Consider the following 13,027-nt stretch of genomic DNA (forward strand, 5'->3'; position numbering starts at 1 on the left):
GTATGATATAGTTTTACGACTGCCTTTATCATTTGATTGTATTTTTTAGAAAAAATAACTAGAAATGGATTCCTGATCTGTTCCGTCGAAGTAAAAATCTTACTGTGATATGCTAAAGAATTTTGTAATTTCACATCTTTAACAGCATAGATGACTTCAGAAATCATTCTCATACAGAATGACGCACCTCCTGACACTGATCGTAATGAAAAGACACTGACAGCATTTCGCAGATGCATGGATGATCATCCGTCATTTTCTAACAGTATAGCCATTATTCGGTTATCATCCCTTGCCACTTTTGGTGGTGGAGTTTCCTAAAAGTCAATATAAAAGGCTAGGATCTGTGCCATATCTGAGGGACATCATTTGGCGCCATATTCTTGATATTCAGGCCTATTTACTCCGGTCAGCTGTGGAAAATAGGGATCTGTTATTAAAGCACAATATTAAACATAAAAGAGGACATATTGAGCAATTTTAATGCTACTTTTTTATATTATTTAACCTTTATAAAGCCTATTAAATGTTTTTATGTGCATTTCAGTGTCACCTATTAGTGTATTTTTGTATTGTTTTTTTTTTATTTAATAAATGTCAAGCACATCATTTGAATTATCAGTAGATCAATTTTTATCTCATTTGGACCACCAAAACGCATTCTAGAACCCTCTGAAATGGGAAGCTTATTTTTTGCTAACCCTGTGTTTTAGCTTCATTTTCCCATACTCTGAAATTAATAAACTAAGTGATAAATATATTTATTTTAAGATCCTTAAATTAGTTCTACAAAAAAATAGAGATTAAAGCACCTGTTAATAACGTTTTATCTTTGTTACAGTATTTATAAATGTTTGTCCGGAAATGCCGTTCCTTCAAATACCTTTATCCTCTGTTGAAATTTCAAAACGTTTGACCAAATTCAAAATGATAAGGATGTTATAAATAGTTAAACATACAATATGTAAAAAAAATATAATTTTAGGAGCAATAAATAACCAATGCATTAAGAAAAATTTTAACTTTTATAAAACCAAAGTGTTAAAAGTATGTATAGGCATGGAATTTTCAAACATAAAGAAGCAGGCGGTCTAATGTAAGCTACCTAGTAAAAGATTTGCTTCTGGAATTTTCTAAAAATGGATTATTCAGGATACAAAAGAAAATTTGTTTCAAACACGAGAAATTTCAATAAAATACGTAAAAAATTCATTTTAAAGTAGTTCCATAACCCTATTAAATGCTCTTTTGAAGAATAGGGCCCTACCCCAAAACACGATTAAAATTTTTAATTGTTTGACCCATGATTAAAGCATGTTGGAGCCATATGAAAATGTTCATTAGTGTAATGTACTCAGAATTTCCGAAGACAGAACCGTTTAAAATTTGTTTTATTTTTATCTGTACCAATCCTAGATTTTGTCACAATATCAAATTTTCTGACCAAATTCAAAATAACTCAATAGTGACGAAAAAAAATTAGTCTACTTTCAATGTATTGTATGTCTAATATTTTTAGACTAATGGATCCTATTTATCATGAAGTATGTTAGTCTTTTACTATATCAGTAAGACTGGTCTCGGATATTCCTTATTTCCAAAAATAAACAGACAAAGCAGAGGACTTGTTTACTCAATGCTCTAATAGTTGTTACACTTTCAATCATTCAAGAAATAAACTCGGTAAGTTTGTTTAGACCATGGGTATATCTAATAGGAAAATAATAATAAAAAAATACTGGATTTCTTCAAAACAAAACAGTCTGGCGACTGTGGGACCACAAACTAACGTGCGGTAAGTAAAAAAAAGCGGGTTGCCATCCCCCTTGTCCCTAGTAATGCCTATTTGGAGCATCGGGTCCTTTTCCAAGTTAGGGGTTAAAGTTGACTTTCACACGACTCAAAGATCCGTCCGATGTAAGAGGGGTAGAATTAAGCAATTTTCTGGCGTTTTCAGCCCAAATAAATCATTTAAGCGTGGACAGAGCACAAGATGCGCGTATAATTATCAAGAACGATCGAGACGCCATCCAGTCTACGACTCTCAAGTACACAACTTTTTTTTAGGTAAAGGCATAGGGGAAAGATTCGCTTTCGACCAATAGGTGCAAAAAAAAAAAAAAAAAAAAAAAAAAAACTATATACGTTAAGTAATAACATTTTGTTAAATTTTGCGCATCTTTATCAAAGATAAGCGTACAAAGGGGGATGATCGATAATTATGCTTCCAATATTCCGTAATAAATTTTTGTTTTGATTTGTTCTACGTGGTTTCGTGTATTTCAAAGTGTTACTTGCATCAGCTTTTTCGTAAAGATTTCTGTATAGTAAAGGTTTATAAAAATTCAGCTCGTCTCATTTAGAGGATTTCAAGTGTATGCAAACTTCCTTCAAAAATGTTAATTAGGAAAGAATGTTAAGGTTTTTCTAATGTAAGTATACGTTCAGTCTTTCTTATTTCAATTTAGAAAATTTTTTAAGCAAAGCTAATTAGTTATAAGTTTTCTTTTTATTTCGAAATGAAGATCGTCCTCGCCATAATCTGAGTAGGCGAAATCAGCTTTATAAAAAATGTTCCAAAAAATTTAGTTTTTAATCTTATCAATGAATGTACACTTTTCAAAAAGAAGTCATTCTGTAGTCTGAAAACATTCAAAAAAAAGTTTGGGAAAGCTGCTACTTTCTTATAAAATATAACTAGCCTTTAATGCAATATAATTTTCATTATCTCAGTCCCAATTAATTCATGATTTATATTAAGTTATTTTACATTCCATTCGTTTAGGATATTTTAAACAGTTAAATATAATAATAAGAATGTGATTTATCTCCTTTCAAATGAGTTCTTATTGATAACTTTGCATTAATTGATTAGTTTTAATTTAATTAAATTCGCATTACATTTTGTAGCAATAAGAGGGATACTGGAGAAGGGGAGAAACCTTATTTTTTGAATGGTGATCAGATATCGCTGCAATTATCAAAAGAAAAAGATTGTGAAGACTTTTTACTTTCCCGCCGCATACGAAATAGAACTTTTGGGCTTTCTTGAAAGATAAAATCTATTATACTAATTCAGTTCTAACATTAATTTTCTTCGTAATTCCAGCTAATTCAATAAGTAATAAAAATAAAAAGGAGTGCATTTCATAATATCTCAATACAATGTTTTAAATCCAGACTTCTAAGCTATAGATCATTGTAGGCCTTAAACATTTAATGGAATCTTACTTGTGTCATATGGAACATTTAGGGAATGATTGGAAATAACATTTTTTAGTAAGATTGATTTTGAAAATCGTCCTGGTTTCAGATTTGGAACATTCAGTGTGAAAGGCAGTCCAGTCTCCTTTGAGACATTTTGAATACATTTCATCATTAAGGAGTCTATCTAAAACTCTCCTTAGAGATTAAAATGCATAGTATATAAAACATCTTCAATTATTCTAATGAAATTCTAAGAGATGAAAAAGTGTCCTTGTAATTAAGAATTCCTTAAAAATTGTGCATATTTGTGTCGCAGCTTTTCAATCTAATTTCATTCTTTTATGCTTTGTGGGCATCATCTCTACTACTAATAAAGATGAGTGTGTGTTTTTGATGGTGCTCTACATGGCAGGATGTTTGACATAAAGTTATCAAACTTGGCACTTATATACCTTGGAATATGACCTTCGAAGTAATATTTTTGGACTTTATATTAGAATTTTAATAGAAAATTAGGCGAAATTTTGACATTTTTCACCGTGACTTTTGAATTAAAATTTTAAGTTTAAAAATTAAAATTTAAAAAATTGTCTTTTTTACAATACCGGTTTAGTTTTTGTGCCAAAGTTTTTTTTATTTTTGGAAATGATTTTAAAATATTATTTTGCTTAATTTTCAACAGTAGATTTCATAACTGAATTAAAATTCTCGCCGTTTTCAAGTTTCATCAAATATTTATTCGGGCCATTTTCTTCCATTTCTAAAAGCTGAGGAAGAAGAATTTTGTGTTATATTATGTGATTTATATCAAGAATTAGAGAGTAATGTTTCAGTACCTCGAAAACTAGAAGATAGGTGAGCTGGAAAATTACGTTTTTAATAGCACTATGATGTTATGGTACTTGACCCTGTTAGGAGGGTTCGCATACGCAGTGAATAGAACAGGTATTAGACTATTCAAATAACAAGGCTCCGATATCTATTACAATTTGCTGCTTAAGATTATTTTCTTGAAGGAATCATGATAATTATATATGAGATTTTATTAAAACTAGATGCATCTAGTATTTCGGAGAATCAGTTGGTCATCAAAGGCGGTTACTATTCCAATAAAATGCCCTAAATGATTAATCTTAAACAGAATTATTTGCATTCATTATTTATTTTCAAGCAAAGCTTTTTTGATGAAAACTGTGAGACTAATTTTATTATTTGACTAATTTAAAAAAAAACAATTGCCAGTTAAAAGTGTTTAAAAAGGTTCCTATTTAAAATTTCCCCGATAATTTAAAGACCAGGAATTTCAATTTTTTTTTTTTTTGAAATATATTTGACTTGATTTGTAAAACTAATCTCTGAGAGAATACACTATTGTATGAATACACATCACATTTAGAAGAGCATTATTGAGAGAATTCCCATTACATTTAAGAAAAGGATCTACTGATGAAAATGAATTGTGTATGTGTACCTGTAAATACAATTTTTTCTTGCTATAAAGGAAAATAATTGCATTTTGTAACTTATTGTCTTAAAGAAAAGTAGTTGCTTTATATAAAAATGGGTGAAAAAAGAATAAAATTATAAGAAGAGACAAAATTGCCCTCTATTTCCATTCGCAATAAACTCACAGTATTTTGGTTTTCAATCTTTACTATTGATGAAAACGATCGCAATATGATGGAGTTATTCAATCGGAAACCAATGAATATTTTGTGAATATAGGGTTCATGTCAGAAAATTGTGCTGTAAATTTTGACCCTAATGCAATCCATTGAATAAGAGTCTGATGTAAAAGCAATAATTAATTTTTTCAAAATGCAACTGATAATTTTTGCGTTCTATAATGTGTCTTGTGATCTATAATGTTTTGTGAAAACCGTTATAATGGCTCCAAAAGTTAAATATACACTACTCTCACCTTTTTTTAAAAAGTCTAATAGTAAAACATTTAAGCTTATTACAACATCCACATGAAAATGTATTAACTCAAAAAAAAAAGGAGAATTTAATAATGTTTCAATTTTTAATTTCAAAGTTGTAAATATCCAGTCACAAAATTAAATATACACCTATTAAAAATATGCTTTGTTTTATGATTTTAATCTACTACTTTTCTAAAATGAATTTGCTTAACAATTTCGCTGCCTTGGGATAATGAAAGTTACTTTTTAAGAGAAAATAAAATTTTGGTTGAGCTCTAGTATCGAAATATTTATGAATATTCGGGAAATAGCAATTCAAATGCCTGAAAGAGAAAAATACCATTTGAAATTGAAAAAAAAATTTCACACATTTTCCAGAAATATAGAATGGTGTGGATAAATTACTAATAAATTTAGAAGAGGAAGAAAAAAAAAATTCCCAATTCTCCATAGAATCGAAAAATCATTTCAATGCTAGCAAAATAATCTTAGCGTTTGTGCTACAAAAATGGGGTCATGGGCTAATTCAATAATAGATGAGATCTGTCAGAAACATTTCGAAAATTATTCTTAGAAGCTTATTGAAATACTTGCCTAAGGCCGAAAGAAAATATTCATTTCGACAGTTATTCAATTTGTTAAAAGCCATATTTTAAAGCCTCAAAACATTTGAAATCAAGTAATGTTCAACGATGAATGTCTTTGGAAGTGATTTTTCATTGTCAAATTTGGCTAAAGTCTCATTCTTAACTTCGGAACACCTCCCTTCCCCATAATGTATAAAGTTGATTTCGGTTCTTGCATGTGGCTCTGTGTCTTCGTAAGTCAAAGGAAATTTAGTTTTAACTTTTTCGTTATTAATGGCATAATAGGTAAAATAAAATTTTTATGTGCATCAAAAATGGTTTAAAATTTTGATTTAGGCTACAAATAAATATCTCAGCAAGTTAATTATCCAAAAAAAATGTAAGAATTTGTCCAATTTTTTTTTCTTTGAAATTTTTCCACAGAATAAAACTTATAATTGCAATAATATACGTGTTTCCTAATATTAAAGTGTAATTACAGTCCCCATCTCAGTCTCTAAATCTTAACTTTATTTAAAATTTGTAGTCTCGTTTTGAAAAATCGTGTCAAACGACGATATGAGGAAGTTCAAAATAATTATTTGTATTTTGTCCAGTTTTGAGGCGAAACGAGGGCTATTGTCGGACGGTCCACGTATTTTTAAGCCTTGATCAGATGACTGGAGCAACATTCGAGCCAGCAGTTTTCCTTCAAGCTTGCAGACCGATACATTATGAGAGAGTTTGACACACACCATCGGATTTGGGCATTAATTGGACCAACATACACTGCAGAATTGGGCTTTGAGCTCAAGACCTCCAACTCCGCAACCACGACCTTACGTTCAGACTATAGCTGTCCCGTTAAAATACATACAAAGAAAAGTTTAAAGGGGTTAGGTCAAAGAAAGGGACAAAATTATCCAGCGGTACAACCCAAACTCTTGTTAACTCCATACTGCATAACGGAAGTTGTTCTAAATGTAAAAAAAAAAGATATGAAACAAAATTCCTTTATTAGATTACTTTTTCTCTTTCAGTTTTGTTTAAATCATTTATACTGGATGCATGTTCAATTTTGCAACGCGAAAATATTTCATGCAAATTTAAAAATTGAAACTATTAAAATATTTTCCAATTCATCGTTTTTGTTTTCCACTTGTGCTTGATTCAAAATTATGAAATCAATCACAACATAATTTTCTCATCTTAATCTTTTTTTTTCTTGTTAATACATTGTGATTTATTCTTACTGTAAATATTAAGCTTGGAACGGGCTTTAATAAGGCTGTTTTAGACCTTTTAAGAATGAAATCAGGCTTCCAAATTTGTGTAGTGTATAATTAGGTTTTGGAACCACTGATTGCTTGTACTGACCACTTTATACCTAAAAACCCATTTTATACCAGACCAAATCCTAATACCCACTTTATACCAGATATTCTGTAGTTAGTTTATTATTACATTCTTCCAGTTTATGGCTGAATAAATTATGTTTTTCTTTTTTCTTTTTTTTAAACCTTATTATTTTGATAATGTTTAAAAAAAAGAAGTAATGGAAGAGAATTCATTAATATTTTGATTTAAACTTTCCAACTCTTAGATTTTCAAGAATTTTGTTAAAGTAATATGGTTAAAGAGGATGCTTACTGTTGTGGATAATTCAAAACGGAGTCTGATAAAATATATGGAAAAAGATACATCGCACTTAAATCTCATGCATATCGATCATCTCTCTTTAAATTTTATGTTTTCAGGTTATCAAAAGTAAAACTTTTACAAATTATTTCTTGCTCGATTGGATTTTGTATTTTCTTCCTTCTGACAAACTTAAACTATATTTTAAAACTCGATTCATTTCTCCCCCTTTGTTTTACAATAAACATCGGAGAATGCGCAAACCATCAAATAATTTTTTCTTCTACAGATTGACCAATTGACATACTCTACATATCACAAAAATCATTATATAAAAAAAAAAAAACTTACTCATATTCAGAATTATAGCTCGATTTCGAAAGATAGATCGTAATCTGTAGAAATCATTCAATAAATCAAGCAAACGGAGTTCCGGTAATGGGGAAATAATATATTTTAAGCCACGAGAAAAAATGGTTATCGAAAAAAATTACGCTTCGGAAATCAAGCTAATATGGCAATGCATCTGATTGTGCTTGACTTAGTAAAAGTGGGAATTTAAACAAAATTCAAAAAATAAATCAACTAAGTTTTTTATAGAATTGAATAAAAGTCTTCAGCTCTGTAAGCCTTAATCGTCTTGCATCGTGCAACATCGAATTAGTGTCTCAAACATTGCAGTTAATTTCGCAAAGTATATTATCGTAAATTGATTTTAATTAATTATATTATATTATCAAAAAAGAATATTATAACGCAATATACTATTATAGTGCTACTTATTAATTGCAATTCGTTTATTATCTAAAGCATCTGGAGCAAAAGCATTATTTAAACATTGATTGGTTATACAATTAATCCAATGGTACGTCTCATTTTGAACAACTTTACTTTCTAATGCTAAACGTTTAAAACTGAGTTAGATGCAACATTTTCAAGTAGATCCATATACTTTTGAAGAGAATTTATTTTTATATACAAAAAGAGCTGCTCTTCCCCCCGCTTTAGCGTCCAGGGTAATCTGAATAGCAGAGTCGCCACGAAAACTAAAATGGGCGTTGTGGTGAATTCATAACAGCCACCATTACGAATCATACAATTGCCTCTCAAACAAAGATTCAAATTGATGTATCTAATTCTCAAATAGGGATATGGCCCATCATTGGAGCAGAGGTTGCAGCCCCAAATCATTATTAGGCCCACCAGAAAAAGCGAAAATCAACTATCGTACCAGAAGCTTCTCATCCCCCATATTTGAGATACCACCCAGTGGGAATTGCTATTTTTACAAGGTGATGGCAGTTTAAACAGAGCGATTGCAAAATCGGGGAACAAACTTTAAGGATATGCCAGGCATACAGAAACAAATTATTTTTAAGATTGCAAATGCTATTGCTAAAATTTCTCTGTGAATGAATAAGTGAAAAAAAGTGGATACTTTTGATAAAATGTGCAACACATGCTTATTAAAATAAGAATTCACAATGGCACATAGACATCATTACAAGTGGTACTCAGCATGACAAATAAATGTAATGCAATAAACTATATAAACTTTGGAAGACTTTAGACATGCAACTATAGCGTAAATTTGTATTTCATTAATCCTATGTTAGACCTTTTATCCAGTGTGTACCATTCTTTTACATAATTCAGTGGCAAAGAGCCTCTGCAGTATCTTCCTTTGTGTTTGTAACCCTATATTCTATAGTAAAAAGGCCTTATTTCTGTATGTGTCACTTATTCTTAAACGTGTTGCATGATTTGTGAATCATCATGTATACAATGTTATGTTAGTATGATGTATGTAATACAGAACTATGATAGTAAGAGATAAACAATTAACCCGTGGAAATCGCGGGATGTAGCAAATAATGAACTAATTTATATCTAATCATATAAGCAGTTAAGAGTTAATTTCCATTTGCGAGGTACTGTGATTAATAAACATGAGAAAAGCATTATTGTTGCTAAATCCTAATTCATTATTTGATGAACAAAGCGCGAATTATCTATAATATTATTATATTTATTTTTTAATTTTTTTTGTAATAAGGTTATAGGACAAAAACCTTATCACAAATTATGTTGTAAAATAGTAAACTTGCCAAAATATGGAAATTACAAGGATAAGAAATGTAATGAATTGTGACTCATTATTCTTAATGTCTTTACACTAATGCATTTAAATTTTCTTTGCTTGTTGTGCTAGCTGTAATAAAAAATATTCATGTTTTTACCAAAAAAATTTTATCAATTATTTTACAATCTCTGCGTGATCAAGGATTTTCCATCGGTTTCTGCATATAGATTTCAGTTAAATTATGATCTAAACAAAAGACGCTTTTTAGAAGTATACTTGTGGATTTTTTTTTTTTTTATTATTATTAGAGGAATTTCATTTCAAAGTAAATCATCATCAAAAGTTCGCCGACAATCTTTTCGAGGGAAAAAAACTTCTTTCATAGTGCATATTGTAGATAAAATTTTAATTAAGAATAAATTATATAATTTTAATTCCAAAAGACTATTTGATAAATTTACTTGTCTCTTCACAGCATGTTTTAATTGAGAGAGTAAGTTTTTGTTGTAAAGAATGCCAGTTCATTTCATCTTAAAAATTGTATCAAAACTTTGTATTTGAGATCATACAGCATATAATATTTTCTTTTTATTACGAATTCATTGCTATTTCCACTTACGGATTCAATGCATAAAAGATGAGCCTCATTATAAGAATCTGTTGCTTTTTTCCTATTTTTAAACATGGCATAGTGAGTTCATTAGATATATATTCATGATGATAAGGCAATGAGACAGATTTTGACTGGCGACTTTCATCTTGGTCCTTTCAAGATTAATGTATTGATTCCAGCAAAAAGATTTTCTTTGAGAACTCTGCAAAGCAATTGGCATACATTCCTTTAAATGCAAAGAAAGGAAAATCCTACGAACTGAATCCTACAAACCGTCTCAATCAGCACAAACCTTTGTTCAAATGTATCACGTTCATTTAATTTTTCTGTCTGACATGACCTAAAAGTAGCTTTAACTTCCCTCAACTTTCTATGATCTATAGCCACTAAACGTTTAATTGAGTGAGGGAGTCTCTATTGCCATACATCATGCGATTCTAAGTTTGCTCAAATGTTTTAAAGCAAAGCAATTTGGGTTGACTATTACTGAAGAAACTGACTAAAAACAATATTTGAATGTGTTTAATTTTTTAAAGCGCTAATAGTGGACCTCGAAATCCATTTATGAAAGTAAAAAGTGAGAAGTCTCGTTATAAATGTAATAACTGTATCCATCCACGACGGGTGTTTTTTTCAGTAGCTCCTTATAACGTTTTTATGGCAGTCTGAAGTGCTTTTCTTTTTACTTGATCTTCTGTCACTTCAAGGAAACGAGGATTCGTGCGGAAGTATTAACCTGCTTTTTCTAACAATCGGTACAATTGCTTCTTTCACAGACTGGTATTTTCTTTAGAGCAACTACCACTTAACACCTTCTCACATCCCACTTGTGGTAAATTTGCGTGGGAAACTTCTCATCAAAAACTTCTCAATTGCCCATATACAACTAGAATACCTCAATTATTTTAAAATGACTGATTTTTTTTATTTCAATCATTTTAACAAATTTATTCTTTTAATTCATTTTTAAAAAGCAATATAAACCAATGATTATAGAATTAGTGTATTGTGAATTTTAATTTGAAATAGAATCGTGATCAACGAAACAGATTTCAATGCCTTGACTTAAAACTAATTTAAGATCGTTATTGAGAAATCGCACATAATCAATAAAATAATTAATAAAAATCGAAAGTTAGTATAATCAATAGGTATCAATAACCTGTAAGAATAACTAATAAAAGCAACATCTGCACAATTTATAATTTTAAAAAAATATCGCCTGATTTTATCAAACTTTTTATTTCTGATTATTCTTTTTATTTATTTTTTTTGTTATTAAATTTGTTGAAGTACAGTGATAATATCATTAATGCAGTTTTATCTTTTTACATAACTATCATTACCTTATTATTGATACTATTACTTATTATTAGAATCAAACTTAAAAAATTACTTGAGTTTTAATTTTTTGAGTGTTGTTAATGCAAAACATGTTATAGCTTAATGATAGATACACATAATCAAATAGTACAATAATAGACAAATAAACATCGGTGGCTCTTGATAAATGGTATTGCACATTGTTAACATTCTACGCATTATGGTCATATCTATTTTGCAAAGATGATAAATAATAACTGTAGAAACAGATTTTTTCATTTTAACTTTCATTGTCAAATGTTTCAGACATTGAACTTCTATTTCTATAGGAAAATCAAAGCACTTTTCAATAATTGTTAAAAACAGCATTTCATATTGAGCATATCAGAAAAAGTCTAAACATATTATCTTAATTTTTACAAATTTTTCTTTTCTATCTGAAAGAACTGTTAAATGATGCATGTTGCATTACTACCAGAAGAAGCTGCATTTTTTGTGTTGCCAAATACATAAATAAATATATTAATAAGAGGAATCATTATATAGTCGCACGATTACGAACATATACGAAGCACCAAAAAAATTCGTAAAATAAAATCGATATTTCGAAGTTGTAACACGACGATATTTTTAAAATCCTCATATACAATGTATTTGGTTCCTCAGATTGATGCATTCAATATGTTAATTATTGTTAGGTCAAAAATAATTTTGACAATTTTTTTATTCGTTTTGTGAATCATTTGATAAAAATTCACTTTCCTCGAGTCAGTGCTAAAAAGCATTTTAAAATTACTTGTACTTTAAAAAATACTGCAGCCTTCTTAATAATAGAGTTTGGAATGATCTTCGAGTGAAAATACGCATTGTTAAATTCTTTCTGACATTCTACATTTGATGCATTTTTTAAAAATTTTGTTGCATCATCTTCAAGTATTGGTAAAAAAAAAAAAAAAAAAAAAAAAAAAAAAAAAAAAAACTCATCAACATTAAAAAAATAAACTGAATATATTGAATATTCTGCTCAGAAGCCAGAATTGTTCTCCAAGTCCCATTGTTTTTTAATGAGTCATTGGTCAGTGATATCATAATGACAGAATTTGACTTCAAGACCAGTATCAAAGATTCGAGACTCTAATCCATCGCAGCTCTGCCGTAAGCATTGAGCTTGTGAATACTGCACCCATTTATGTAAAACTATTTTCTCTATTGTAGCGTGGAAGTTTGAAGGCAATGCTTCAGTGCCGCCTTCAACAAGCCTCAAAAATCCATCTACAAAATACCCTCTTGTAGCTTTAAAACTAGAATATAGAAGAAAAACATACGTTTTCTAAATCATTTACCACTTTCTTTAATACCAACTGTCCCATTAACATGGCGCAATTGAATGGGGGAAAAAAGAGTGCAGTTAAAAGAAGCTCATGAAGAAAAAAAATTCTGAGTTTGTAAAAAATTAACAAAACTTGGATGGTATAGATCTCTGAATCATTATCTTGTTCGTAAACGCAAATGGATTCATTAGAGATCCACTCAAACGCAAGCCTACTTATCCTGTAAAAAATCATTGTCTACCTTGGAATTGATAAATAATCCGTTAGTTGATGCGCTTCACTACTAGAAGTGAAACGAAGCGTTTCACTACTAGAAGTGAAACGAAGCGTTTCACGCTCAC

General features: G+C 29.6%; 1 long non-coding RNA gene across 1 annotated transcript in view; it reads left to right on the top strand.

Moving 5' to 3' along the window:
* Positions 1–13,027, top strand: part of LOC129959624 (uncharacterized) — a 38,374-nt gene that overhangs the window by 13,965 nt on the left and 11,382 nt on the right. The window lies entirely within an intron of this gene.

The sequence above is a fragment of the Argiope bruennichi genome, chromosome X2 (assembly GCF_947563725.1).
Source record: "Argiope bruennichi chromosome X2, qqArgBrue1.1, whole genome shotgun sequence".
Lineage (NCBI taxonomy): Eukaryota > Metazoa > Arthropoda > Arachnida > Araneae > Araneidae > Argiope > Argiope bruennichi.